Consider the following 14,770-nt stretch of genomic DNA (forward strand, 5'->3'; position numbering starts at 1 on the left):
GTATTTGAAGATTTCATGCATCTGAAAACAGCAGTCACTTGTATGCGGACAGAGGAATGTTAAATGTGATAAAGGCGCTGAATCTTCATCCGGTCTTATCTGCTGATGTCCTCCACATGCTCCGCTGGCTTAGATTTTATCTCCACTTTAAAACAGCCCACATGTTGCACTTGTCCTCTTCTGCTGTGGTTTTATCTTTGTCTTAATCTTCTGCCGCCGAAATGCCACATTCTCCCCACAGGCATCGTATCTTATCTGTCTCTGCTCAGATTGTTAATTCTACTGTTACTTTATATACATGCACCCAAAGAGGAAGCCTGACTCACAACACGCCGCTCATTGTGCAAAAACTGTGTGAGTTAAGAGGATTTGACCTCCAGAGAAGTTTCCCAAAAATGTTAAAGTCTCACCAATAGAGATAAACAGCTTTGTTTTGGGGCTTTATTACACTTTTCTTTTCTTTTTGTCAGACCTGCTGTGTGTCAGCATCGTTGGTCATGTATTTAACCCTCAGGGACTGTTTGTTGCATTTACACGCTTTTCATTCTTCATTTGCTTAATAACTGTGTGTGTGTTGATGCATGTGTCCTAAATGTAGTCCAGATTGTGTATTTGAGTGTAATCAGTGAATTTACAGCTCAGCTCCTACAATAAGTCTAAAATACACTGTGGAAACTAAATAGTTACATTCAGACTGTTCAGGTCCAAAAATGCTCCATTGAAACCCATTCAAACTGACATTTTTGATCCCACAGCCATCAAAGCAGAAAAACAGGACTTGTATTATTTCTGGGTGTCATTCTGGGCTTTTGACTTGGAATTTTTTCATTTTGACTATTTTCCACCCGATGAGGTCATTTTGACCATATTTGGCATATGGAGGAAATACATGCTATTTCCACTAGGTGACCTGTCACAGTCAATGTAGCTGCTGATCACTGACATATCCCAGACTGTCAGCAGCTACACTCACACACTGAGCATGGAGGATATTGAAAATAATTTCATTAATTCTTCTTTTTTTTCTAGATAAATACATCAGGGCATCATGACAAAAACCTGACATTTAAAGGGTAAAAATTGTGAAAAATAAAGAATCTTTGATATGTACTGTATGATCAGGACTGATGTTGGTTAAAAAAATCAATAACAGTCAAAAATCATATATATATATATATATATATATATATATATATATATATATATATCATACAATAAAACTTCTCACCAGGGACAACTGTCTCCCACATAGTCCTGAGTATGTCCTGCGCCTGACTGACCATCGTCCTGAATGTGTCCCTCCTCTCTCTCCGTCCATTGCTGCGCTTCCTGTTAGTGTTTCTCTCTCAGCCATGTTGGCGAGATTCCCTGCAGGCCAACATATTTCCAACAAACCAGTGATTTGCAACATGAACTCCTGACCTTTAATATCTGAATACAGTGAAGACAGCGATGATCCCTGAACCTGTGAGCCATAATTTACACTTTGTGTGCTGCAGTGAATATTCATTCACAAATAAACAACCAGCAACACATTTTAAAATGGAGCTGCACTCGACCAGCACAGAGCAGCCAAACTCATGATGAATAAAATAATGATGAAGTTCAGTCCTGCAGGTTGTGCAGGGTGAAGAAGAAATTAATTTAAAAAATAGTCTCTTAATTAGAAAATGCTTTAATAAGAAGCTTTTGGGCTTTGGATATGAATATGAGCATTTAGCTCAAAGCGCTACTGAAGTGCAGCCTCACACAGCGGCTGCAGACTCTTAGTGTTTTTTAATGTGACACAAAAAACAGGAAACCACTGCAGTATTTTGCAGCCAGAGATTCATGTTATTTACTGTAATATTATTAGAATAAATTAAAATGAAAGTTAAACAAACTGCAAAAGAGTACATGCGTTTTATTCACACTGCAGCAGCAAATCCTTGGCATAAAGATATTTGTATGAACCCCTCAAACACGTAGTCCCCTAAAAGGAGAGAAATGAGTTTCTGAGTGTACTTCTTGTATTTGCTACATAGTGAGGACCAAAGCAGAGCACCCACTGACTGAGGACATTTGGGACGATACTTACTTCCTTAAAGCCTTGATTGAGAGTAACAATTGTGTTTAGGTTTGGGAACTATAATTATTACTCTTTGAGTCATGAAATTGTTGTGGCATAGGTCCTTGTTTGAATACTAGTTTCCCCTCTTGCATGGAGAACAACCTAAATTTAAAAATTTGATGATTCAATTAATCAATTATTTTACTAAGTAAAAGAAAATGAATAGAAAGCAAATAAAATGAAATATGAAAAAAATGTGCATGAGGAAAGGATTATTGGTTAAAATTATAGACCTTAGGCAGAGCAGTAATGAGTGTGATGTGTGAGTATTTGACACTGCACAGAAAATAATAAGGTATAAATATCAATGTTGCTGCTAATTATTGATACATCCTGTATTGAATATATTTTGTTTTCATGACCAAAACCTGACTTTTAAAAGGTTAAAAAAATTTAAATATATGAATATTTGACATTGATAATGGTTAAAAGAATAAACTTAGTGAAAGTAGAAGATCATAAATGAAATCAAATCTCGACTCTCCTGTAACTTCTTTAAACATAAATCGGTATTTAATCTACTTTTGATAAAATACAGTACATTCTTTCTCTCTGACCACTGAAAACTTCCTGGCCTCAGGGAATAAAAGATTTGTAGGACACGGTCCCTAACCTGTCTAAATTCTCAGCTAATGTCTCGATTTCTTTTAGGAAGCCTTAATTGTCATTATACAGTGTATAACCAACCACAGCAGAAAAGCAGGCTGAATAGACTCACCATGACGACCTCTGCCTTCTCTTTTTTTTTCTACGATTGGTCACGTTAGTGTTTCCGTCCACAACCTTTTCCTCCTCTTCCAGTTCACCGAAACAGTCGTTTCTGCATGGATTCCTCTCAGCAGTGAAGTGTTTTTTGTTTTGATTTCAACTCTCTGCGAACTTTTAAGTCATGAATTTTGGCTCTTGGCTCCTTCGGTTATTTATTCTCTGAGGAGGCCGAGAATTATTCCTTTGAGAAGTCTTTCAATATTTTTGTCCCTTTTTTTTCTTGTCAATTAACACAAATCTGATGTTTATCTTCCTTTTTCCTCTGCCCCCCGTAGTCTGTTTTTTCTATTGATTAATTTCCATCTAAGCGTTTATTGAGTCCGTTCTGTTGTTAATTAATTTGTCCTTGTTGCTTTTCTTTTTATTTGCTTTTTATTATTTTCTCCTTGTCTTTTATGCTTTCTTTTGTTATATTATTTCCTTTTCTTCCAGTTTCAAGTTCTTTATGCATAACAATTGCAGAGATGAAGTCATTGTCAGCCCCATGTATAAAAAGAAAATAATCACAAAAGTGAAAATGTTAATGTTAGACATCAACGTGATGTTAAAATATAGTGATAAAAAACATATAAAATATAATTTTTTTTTTGTTTTTTAAGATATTTTTGGGCGATTTTGCCTTTAATTGATAGGACAGCACACGTGTAAGGGGGGGGGTGACATGCAGTAAAGGGCCAAAGCTGGAATCAAACCCGGGGCCGCTGCGGAAATATAACAAGTTTATGGCAGACAGGTGGACAGTAGTTGTCCAGTGAATAAACTGTTATATACATAGAGATGTAGTGAATGTATATGTATAACTAGAAGTACTATATCAGACCTTTAGTGCCCTCTGTTTGTGTCTTTTGTGGGGTTATTTTAGTGTGAAGCTTTTTTGGAATCTGTCAGCTGGTGTGTGGGCACATCAGGCCATTATTCATCTGGACAGGCATGCAGTAATGCTATGAACTGTGGGTAAACAGGGAGCAAAGATGGCTGGATTAATGTAATCCGGTGGTAAATCACAGCAGGGGGCTCTGTGGGCAGCAAGAGGAGGAGGAGGCTCAGAGTTGTTTCACCATCAGAAGAAAACAGATGAAAAGTCAGAAGATCAACAAAGAGAGTACAGTTCATCCTGAGGGGAACACGGACATGTGTGCAGAGTTTTGATAATTATTTATTTAGTATTTATTGGGATATTTCAGTCTGGAGCAAAGTGGTGGATCATTTGTAGAGTTATGTGTGCAAAAATAGGTCGATATAACTTGTTACATTTTTTTTTGTCTGCAACCTTGTTTTTTGTGCTGCTGCCTGTCTTGGCCAGGACACTCTCAGAAAAAGCAATTTTTACTCTTAATGAGTCTTTTACTCCAGGTTAAATGAGGTTACCCTTAAAAATCTGAGCAATATAATTTGATTTCTTCCAAAAACATGGGAAAAAAGGATAAGCAACTGACCCAAAAGTTAGCAAAAAAAATCTGTAAAAAGTTAAAAGAAATTTAAATGAGCAAAAAGGTAAAAAACAACACAAACAAAAATTAAATTAAATTAAACAATAAAAAAAACAACAAGCAACTAATGAAATTACATTAAAAAATATTTAAAAATGTATAATAATTCTGTAATGTAATTTAAAAATATATAATAACAATTTTATGGATATGTTACCTAGCATTTTACCTAGAATTTTAATTTAAATTCTAAATCTACCAGTTTCCTTTAATTTGGTCTTCGCCTTTTTCCCCATGTTTCAAAAAATAAATCTAACCAATTTGCTAAGATTTCAGAGGTTTAAATACTTGCAGCAGAAAAAACATTATGTCAATCTAGCATCAAAGGGTTAAATTAAAAATATGCACATACAGCTAAAAATGACTAATTTTCCAAGCATCTCTTCTTTCACAGTAAACTGTTTGATTGTGTTTCTTCGTGAATGCATCTGCAGGACAGTGCAACTTTTCTGCTTCAGTCCTGGCTGAGTTTCTCACATCAGAAAACTGGAAAAGGTCCTCAGTGAAATGAGATTTCTGGAAGAAGCTCCGGGACATTTTTTAAGTGTTGATTATCACATTTTTATATCAGAACATCTCTTCATGTGAACACGTTTCCCTGGAGAGAACTCCTCTTCACACAGCTCCACTTTTATTATCTGAGGAGAGAGAAGGAGGTGGGAGGAGGAGGAGGAGGAGGAGGAGGAGGAAGACAGAGTGACATGCTTTAATAAAAACAACTCATCAAAACACGAGGAGAAAAGAGAAGAGCTCGCTCCACTAAACTGAATCTCTCACACCCACATTCACACACCCACAGGCATTCACACACACACACACACACACACACACACACACACACACACACACGCACACACAAAAAGTTTCTGTGTGTGTGTTGGTTTATTTTAACTCGAGCTCCACCCTGCTACACAACAACAAAGCTGCTTCTTTATTCCCACGTCTCCTACATGAATCAACACTTTCTGATTCATTTGATCCTCAGTTTTAACTTCAGTCTTCATGCGATCTTCACTTCAATCAGAGTATTGATAAAATACTGTGAAAATACTGCAGTACAAGTAAAAGTCTGGCCTGCTGGGGCCCTTCTGTGTGGGTATGTTCTCTGTGTGAGTGTAGGTTTTTTTCCAGGTTTTTCCACCTTTCTTGCAAAGTCCAAAGACATGCAGGTTATATGGTGACTCTGATACCCATTTCCAACTGGAATTAGTGCATGCACACCAGTTTTGCAAACATGGCTCTAAATATAGGTGATAAACTGCTTTTGCCTGTGAACGCAGTGCTGCAGCCCACAAGTCTGCCTTACTGTCAGTTTTTCTGTGTGTGTGGCTTACCATACCAAAATACATGCTATTTCCACTAGGTGGACTGTCATAATCAGTGGTGCTGCTAATCACTGACATATCCCAGACTGTGATTATCAAAAAATGAATAAATAAAATAAAATGAAAATTCTACGTGGCATGTTCATTTATTGTGTTTTTAATCTAAAATATAGTGGCATCATGACAAAAACCTGTCATTTAAAGGGTTAAAATTAAAAGAAATTAAAAAAATAAAAATTAATCAATAATAATAATGATGATAATTCAATTAATAATATGAATAATATTTATGATTAAGACTGATGCATGCAGATCGATATGAGTGTGCGTGCTATTAAAGCGAGCCCTAAAGGTTAAACATGGGTTACATAAAAATAATCACTGGAGTTGATGTAAAGTCATGTCACACAGATGCTTTATGGTGCATCTGGCTGCTTTTTGTTTTTAGACACCTAGTTTAAGGTTTGATAAAACTACTTACTACTGAGGCTGTAAATTATGGACTGACTAATCATCCAGTGATGGTGTGAAAATAAAAAACAGTATTTTATATTTATTTAATATTTTTGATACATTATTTGTGCATTAACAGTCAAAGAGGAGGTGCACTGTGAACACTTTGGTCTTAAAATGTCAAAATTATTAAGTGAAAAGTAGTATTCTGGTAGATATTCTGTGCAGTTTTTAGCAAATGTGTGGTATTATTCTGACTAAAGTGTATCCATTAATACTTTGTTGTGGCTGGAGAGACACAAGAAACATTTTCATTTGATATTTTTTATTTATTTTTTTATTTTTTTACCATTCACATGAATCTGCAAACTCTGGAGGGGGTTTGAATCAGATTTCAGTGTTTCTTGAGTGAATTTACACTTTGTGTCACACTCTTCCTCTGGCCTGACTCTGCAGTCACTGATGTTCTCCACCTGTGCAGCAGAATCACCTGATGCCCTCGTTTACCTGCTCACCTGTTTCTCATCCCCATAATCAGAGTGTCAGTGCTTAAAACAGCCTCCTGCCTTCACTCGGTGCAATTAGACTGTCACTCAGAGCTGCTGCCACTGGCCACATCTGTGCTCCCACTTTTTTTCACCTTTTACTTTTACCAGTTTGCTCAACACTCACTTCCAGTTTGTTTCTGATCATCACACTTCAGTGAATTTCCCATCATCCAACCTGCTGGACTTGTGTGTGTTTGCTCCTGCTGGTGTCTGAATTCCACCTTTTTTAAAAGACTGAGATCAGATATCTAAACCTCTCAACACATTAAAGGATCTCTTGTTGCTTTGAGGCAGAAAAAGAAAACGGTTTTAAAACAAACACAAAAATGCGTTTTCACGCTTTCTAAACTTTCCAAACATTTCAGAGTCGGCTTGGTGTCATTAGACCCGAGCCCTGAAAGCAGCCTCAACAAACTCTGAGCCGAATCCTGACCTCCGAGCTCGTCGAGCCTGAGCTGGGAAACTCTGAGTTTTCAGGCTCAGAACAGCTGATCAGAATGAGCTCAGCCTGAACCTCATGTTACACAAAGACGCTTCAAATGTAGATAGTACAGTGCAAGTCGAAATGTTTGTAGGACTCTGAGTGTGAAATTGTTTTTATCGAACATAAGGTGTAGTACTGCACCTCAAAGATCCACTATAGAGATATTTGTACTTTTGCCAAAATTTAATGGTAAAAAGATAAATATTTCTTACAAGAGAAATGTATCTCAACACACATGAAAATAAAATATGGATTTTCTCTTAATTCTCAGTCCTGTGCTTTTGTATGTATATAACTCAATGTAATATGTAATGTTTTATGAGTCTAAAATACATTCTTATTTTGATTACGAAGGGAAACTTTTGAAAGATAAGGTCTGCTCCGACTTGTCTCACCTGCACGTTGATGCTATTAAATGACTTCAGATTCACGTAATCTTCCGATTCACGTTATAAAAGGGCAAAAATGCCTGAATTTAAAAAAGGAAAATGGTCCATACTTTTAATTGACTAAATGTACTTTTTGTTATTTTGAAGGAAGGACAAAAATTCAGACTATTTTTTTCCAAATCTGGTCAAAACATTTGAATGTAAAGTATTCTGTTTACACTCAGTACTAATCAGTAAAAACTACTGATATATTTGACATCACAAATCATTAAAAAAAAGGACTTGTTACCCCTACAGAGGTCCTGAAACCCTGGAAACGCCCCCGAGAGTCACTAACACACACACAGATGGCTGGATTTGCACATGCAGAATAACTTTGCAGTGGTCCTGAATAATTTCCTTGTAGTTTGGGTTCAGTCCTGCATGAGCGATAAATAAAGTCCAGCCAATACGTCACAATGATGAAGAGCCACTCTGCAAAAACAGTTTAAATCGAGTCAGAGAAGCTCCGTCCTGCTGAGTGTAAACATTGTGTGAAAAATGGAAAAAAGTAGCAGCCAGAGATGATCAATAACGCTGCAGAGCCTAAATCTAAAATATAATCCCCGTCAGATCTCCTCTGGGGGAGCGACAGGGAGGAAAGGATCAGGGGGCAGTAAATGAGTCAAATGTTTGGGATCAATTCTGCGGTATCTTCTGCTGCCAACGCGCCCTCTGGTTCACTGTGATATCTGCTCTTGTTATATTTGTTTACTCTGAAACGCGTCCCCCGGGCTTCACTGAAGGTGCACCGAGATCCTCCGAGTCGATATTTAACCTTAAAAAGCTTTTGATGAATCCCAGATTCCACATAAAATAACAGTTTAATCTCTGTGCCGCGTTCACTGAAGTTCAAGTCATTAAGAGTTTGTCTGAAGTGGAAACAAAAGATTCATCAGATTTAAAATCTCATCTCCTGTTTTTGTTTTTAAAGAGCCGAGAGACGGAGAGCTGCAAGAGGCAAATAAGACTGAACTAAAGACTGTAATCTGTAACATTTAGTTAGCGACTTCAGGATGTAATGGAGGCCTGTCAGCGTCTCGGAGGAGTAATCAGTGGACACAAAGTGCAGCCGTGTTCGCAGACTGACAGCAAAACAACAGACTTTAAAGACATCACTTCCTCCTCTTTCATGGGAATAATTTCTGTGTTGTGGGTTTAATCTCACAGTATTTAATCGAGGTTGTAACGTTTGACACGTTTGCATTAATTACAAACTTCTAGCTGCAGAAATAAGATGCAGCTGTCAAAAAAACAGACTTCCTGAGTGTCTGTTTTTGCAAAAATGCATAAAGCGTTGGAACTTTGAAAATCCAATGATAATTTCCGTTTGTCAGGTTTGCGGCTGTGATAAATTGTGTTCTTTTTAGCTATTTTATTTGGGCAGGCCTGCAGGTTTAGAGGGCATGTTTCAGGAAAAAAAATCAGAAAAAAAGGCAAATCTCTTCTGAAAAAAAGGCAAACAATTTCAAAGACAAAAATCACAAAAACAAAATTTCTTTTTTTTTTTAAAGAAACCCACTATTATTGAAGTAAAAACAGTTTTAACAGCCTGTTCTCTTTCAGTAGGAGAGCTGAAGAGTCCAAAATAGAGGAAGATATTTTAGCGTGTTGTCTGCGTGTCTCCTCGCAGACTCCAAACACAGTTATGAGACAGGAAGCTACAGACGTGAGTGTGTTTAAAGCACCTCTGTGAACTTTTGATACTTTTGTGACAGAGCCGCTTTCGAAGATCGGTTGGCTCAGTTCTTCCCTTCTTTATTAAACTGAAGATGAATCCTGAGAGCGAAATGCCGAGGGGAGTAAATGTTCCCGTAGACAGAGAATAAAAGTAGTTAGTGGTAGTAAGAGTAGTCCACTGAGCCACCTCACAGTTTGACTTAAGACTCACTAAAGAAACTGTTTTTATTAGATATAATAGAAATATTAGAGCACTTTTCTGGCAGCACAATGTCTGTAACACAGAGCAGCCTTAAAGCGGCTCTTTTCATCCTTCTGTGAATGTTCGTACGGAGTTTGAGACGAGACGTCAAGGACTCTAAATGTTCTTCCTCTGAGGAAGACTGCAGAGAACGAGACAAAGCGCCGTCACGTTCGGTTCCTCCCGTAGGAGAGCAGAGATGAGGGATGGGAGGACGAGAGGAGAGAGGGTGTAAAAAATAAATTTCTAATAAGAAATATAAACAAAAATAAAATAATAGTTTGTCTCCTACATCCTCCTGCTTCTTTTTATGCTCTTCTTCAGGGGTCCTCAGCATGCTTTGTTTGGGGGCCACAGCAACCCCATACATGTTTCTAGGATTTTAGACCTTTTCAAGGAGATCAGGACTTCTCAAGGATCTTATGACTTTTCAAGGATCTTGTGACATTTGTAGGATCTTATCACGTGTCTAGGATCTTTGGGCATTTGTTGGATCTTGGGACATTTTTGGGATATTAGCGTGATTTTTGGACATTTCTAGGCACCCTATTGGGCGCCAAATTTGACCTGCAGGCCGTACGTTAAGTGTCACTTTACCTTCCTCTCCTTTTATCACCTCCTATTCTCCTCCCTCTTCTTCATATTTTCCCTCACATCACCCTTCGTCCTCTCCTCGCTTTCACGCCACCTCTTCACTTTTTCTGCATCTCATTCTTGTCGTGTCGTTTTGTTTTTCCAGCCCCCTCTCTCCCATCATCCCTCGCTCCTCTCCTCCTGTGTTCTCCCTCCTTCTCCTCCTGTGATTTGTTATTAATCCCCTCCTCTGCCTACGCCTATCTCCGGAGGGATTTGTGAGGAATCCTTTAATTACCCCGTGCTTACCAAAACCACTTAAAAACTAAACTTTCCTCCCTCGATATCCACCTCGCCTAAGATGGCCGTACCTCAGAGAGAAGACAGGAAGGACAGTTTTGACTGCTTTGGACAAAAGTGTTTCTCAGTCAGCTTATGATTTAAGGCTTCAAACCTTAAACATGTTTGTAGTTTTTACTGAACGTTAAAGAGCCTTCTCTGTGGCCTCCTCTGTGTTTCTGCAGAGAGTGGAGAATATTGAAGTGATCGCCTGTTTGAATAATTTATAGCTCGAATGAAGCAGGCTTCAAAAAGAGGAAATAAGTGTGTATTTAAAGGGTAAGTGTGTGTGTGTGTGTGTGTGTGTGTGTGTCTGTGTGTGTGTGTGTGTGTCTCTGTGTGTGTGTGTGTGTGTGTGTGTGGAGCAGCAGGTGCATCAGTCAGAGCCGTCCTGCTGACTGACATTTCACGACCATGATTTACACACACAGAAAGCAGGCTGATGGATTCTGACCCACCCAGAGGATTATAAACTCATGAGCGCCTCCACACACACACACACAGAGACACGCACACGCACACACACAGCGCCATTAGTTCACACACCACGCAGGACTCACAGTGTGTTTCTGAGTGTGTGTATGTGTGTGTGTGGCAAGAGGTTCATGTCAGCAGTATTTTTATCGACCTATGAGACGTGTGAATGGTAAATGGACTTCACTTGTATAACGCTTCTCTAGTTTTTTGGCCACTCAAAGCACTTTCACACTACGAGTCACGTTCACACATTCACACATTGGTGGCCACGGCTACCGTGCAGACGCCACCTGCTACTCAGTAACCATTCACATTCACTTACGCTCCAATGAAGCAGCATCGGGAGCAATTTGGGGTTTAGTGTCTTCCCCAAGGACACTTTGACATGTTGCCAAGAGGAGCCGGGAATCAAACCGCCGACCTTCCGCCACAGCCTCTGAGCCCGTTCTCAGTCCAAACTCATAAACTAGCATGTATAGGACATTTCAATCAGAGTGTGCATGTAAACGCAAATATTAGTGAAATATTCAACTTCCTAAAAGCTTAGTAGGAACACTTTTATGTCAAAATAAGGGCAAAAACTGGAATACTTTGTGCATGCAAAGAAACACGGTGCACAGACATATTTTTCTGACGTGTTTTTTCCAGAATGATAAACACCAACTTCACATAGAATAAATATGTATCCACTTACTTATACTCCCAAGAATTATTTATTTCACCTCTTAAAAATGTCCCCGTAAAGCAAACCAACTCAGTTTGGTCCTCTCTAAGTTAGGATCACACACACACACACACACACACACACACACACACACAGAGTAACATAAATGGATCAACAAACATTCATATTGTATCATACAGGCTCAGATTAAAGCTGACTTTGTAATTATGACTATTCAGTGTGTGTGTGTGTGTGTGTGTGTGTGTGTGTGACTGAGCTCTTGGCCTGCACTATTTTAAACAGCAGAAGACAGATGGGGCAAAGATAAATTCTTCACAAAGACAAATTGGATGGTTGGACAGAACTTGCTGTGGGCGAATCAGATTAACACAATGTCTCCCTCTCTCTCCCTCTCTCTGTCTCTCCCTCTCTCACCCCCCCCCCCCTCTCTCTCTCTGTCTCTCTCCCTCGCTCTCTCTTTCTCTTTCCAAATTTTCATCATAAGTTCCAGCTTGTGCTCTGACTGTATTTCAGTCTTAAGATAAATCATCAGTAATGAAGCAGAGGAGAGGAGGGTTATTAATATAAAGGCAGTGGTGTGTGTGTGTGTGTATGTGTGTGTGTGTGTGTGTGTGTGTGTGTGCGGGGGGTGTTATTGTTCGGAGAGGACATTCTGTTGTTGGCAAAGAAAAAAAAAAAAAAAAAAAAAGGCGCCTGAAAATAAAAAGTAGAAACTGTAACCGAGTCAGTTCTACTCAAAGAAAAACGATTTCAGCCTGTTCTCATTCTGAAGTCATCACTTCGTCTGTGACTTGGGCATAAAACAAAAGGCTGGTTTCCATTACAGATTTGCCCAAAACTTAAGTGATATTTTCAAAATTTCAATTTAACATAATTACAAGCTGACTGTGTTTCCACTGAGTGATGTTCTGCAGCTTCTCCTCTGGTGATAACAGCCCAGTAACCATGGCGATGGATGTCCAAAACATCAGCAGCTTTATTTCTATTGCAGCCACCAAACTAATTTCCAATCCGAGGCCACGTAGGCGTGTTATGGAGCCGTGATGGAAAGGTGAGCCCCTTATACGTGGAAGCGGCCACGTATAAGGGATTTCTGGGAGATGTAGTCCACGATCTCACAGAGGAATTGTGGATTCAAAACTTTCTCAGAGTGATGTGATGCAATAACAGCTCTCGTAGCTCCTGCTGCATCATGAGGGAGCCACTTCCTACTGACAAGCACATAGACACAGCATCAAGTGACTTCACAGCGTCATGTGACCTTACAGCATCATGTGACCCAGAAATGATTAAAAAGTGCTTCCATTAGGTGTGTTTTATATGTGTAATTTCAATTTGCACAATTTGAGGGTTAATAGAAACCTGCCTCGTAAAGCAAAAAGCCACCTGTCTTCCTTTGAACATATTTGGAGCATTTTGAAGCACAACAGAAACTCCAGACTGCTGACACACAGAATTTGGACATCGATGAAAATGGACTTCAAAAGTTATTGTCCTCTGTAGACGTACCGAGCGTTGTTTAGAGAAAAGCTGATGTCACACAGTGGAAACATCCTCCTGTCATAACTGTCTGAAATTCACAATGAGCGTATTCTTACATAAACCGACAGTTCATTAGTTTGAACATTACATATCTTCTGTCCTTGGACTGTATTCAATTGAATATAGATAGAAAATGATTTGCAAATCATCACATCTTGTTTTTATTTGTGTTTGACTTTTTTGGAATTGGGGTTGTGTGCTGAAATACTGTAGTTTGGTGGTGAATCCTGATGTGTTTATGTGGGTCAGCCTGATCCACATACTGTAAGTCAGTTTTCACACATTCATTAAAAAAATATTCTGTCTCCAACCAAGAAATAAAAACATAGGAGAGAAGACTGGAGCATCATCCATTATTAATGCACCATAAAAACACCAGCTCTGGTTCAAAAAGAAGTGTTGGACGAGTGTAAAGACGGGTTTTTGCAGTCAGCGTGTTTCTGCAGAACATGTGAACACTGTCTGCGACTTCCTGTCCTCCGCCTGGTTTCTCCCAGTGATCCACTTTATTCAGCGTCTGTGAATGTGTGTGTTTGTGATGTTGCTTTAAAACACCACCGGCTGTTGTCTCCGAGGATCTGAGCTGGAAGTTATTTGGGTTCAGGGACTTCAAAGACCTCGGGACTTAACAGCAGAGCTGTGCTGTGTACAAACCTGGAGCTGCAGACCAGTACGGGGCCTCGGGACATCTGCTGCAGGGCCACAAATGAATCAGCAAGAAAGGTTGAATAACAACTGTATAACTTTTTATGCCGAATCTGCATTTATTACCTTGAATTTTACATTTTTTATGCCGTATTTTCACTGTCGCTCCCTCAACACCAGTTCTGGAAAACAGGGATCCAGCTTAGCGGCAGAAATTAACTCAGTGTAGCAGCTTTTATGCACGTGTTTGTCATGGCCAACAGTGAAATTACATCTGTCACATTATGTGACACTATAATACTTTTTCTGTAGGCTTTTATCCTGAACAAACAGCCCATTTTTTCTGAACTTGTAAAGTAGTGCCGTATTTTTGGTGTTGTATATTTTCAAATTGCATATTAGTTTTATACTTTGCAGTGTATCAGAGCGACTGTAACAAACCACAGTTTCCCCCTTCAGGGATCAATAAAGCTTTTCTGATGGTCCAGGGGTTGAAGGATTTTAAAGATTTTGTTTTCTTGGTTTTTAGGTTTTGTGTTACTGCGCTCTTCCCTTCCTGTTTACCAGCTGCACAGCTGTCCTGCGTCAGCCTCATTAGTCCCTCCTGCTCTTCTGCCTCATCACCTGAGTCTCTTCACCTGTGCTTCTTCGCCTGTATTCTCCGGCTGCGTTTCATCCCCTCGTCAGTCTGCTTTGTATTTAAGTCCTGGTTTTCAGTTCAGACTCTGTTTGATTCTTGATTTGGTCGTAATGTTCAGTTGCTGTTTCCCTCAGAATAGACTGTGATCTTTTTGAGTTCTTGTTGCCTGCCGTCGTCTGCACTTCGGTTCACCTGCACAGCATCACATGACACTCTGAACCGTTATTTTTCATATTGTCCACCACCGCAAAGAACGACTTCACTGCCTCTGCTTTTTACTTTCCATAGTAAAAGACCTATTTAAGTAGGGGTGGAAGATTGAGAGTCCAAACAGATATTTTT

Source organism: Plectropomus leopardus, chromosome 10 (genome assembly GCF_026936395.1).
Source record: "Plectropomus leopardus strain MGB_pleo_1.0 chromosome 10, ASM2693639v1, whole genome shotgun sequence".
NCBI lineage: Eukaryota > Metazoa > Chordata > Actinopteri > Perciformes > Serranidae > Plectropomus > Plectropomus leopardus.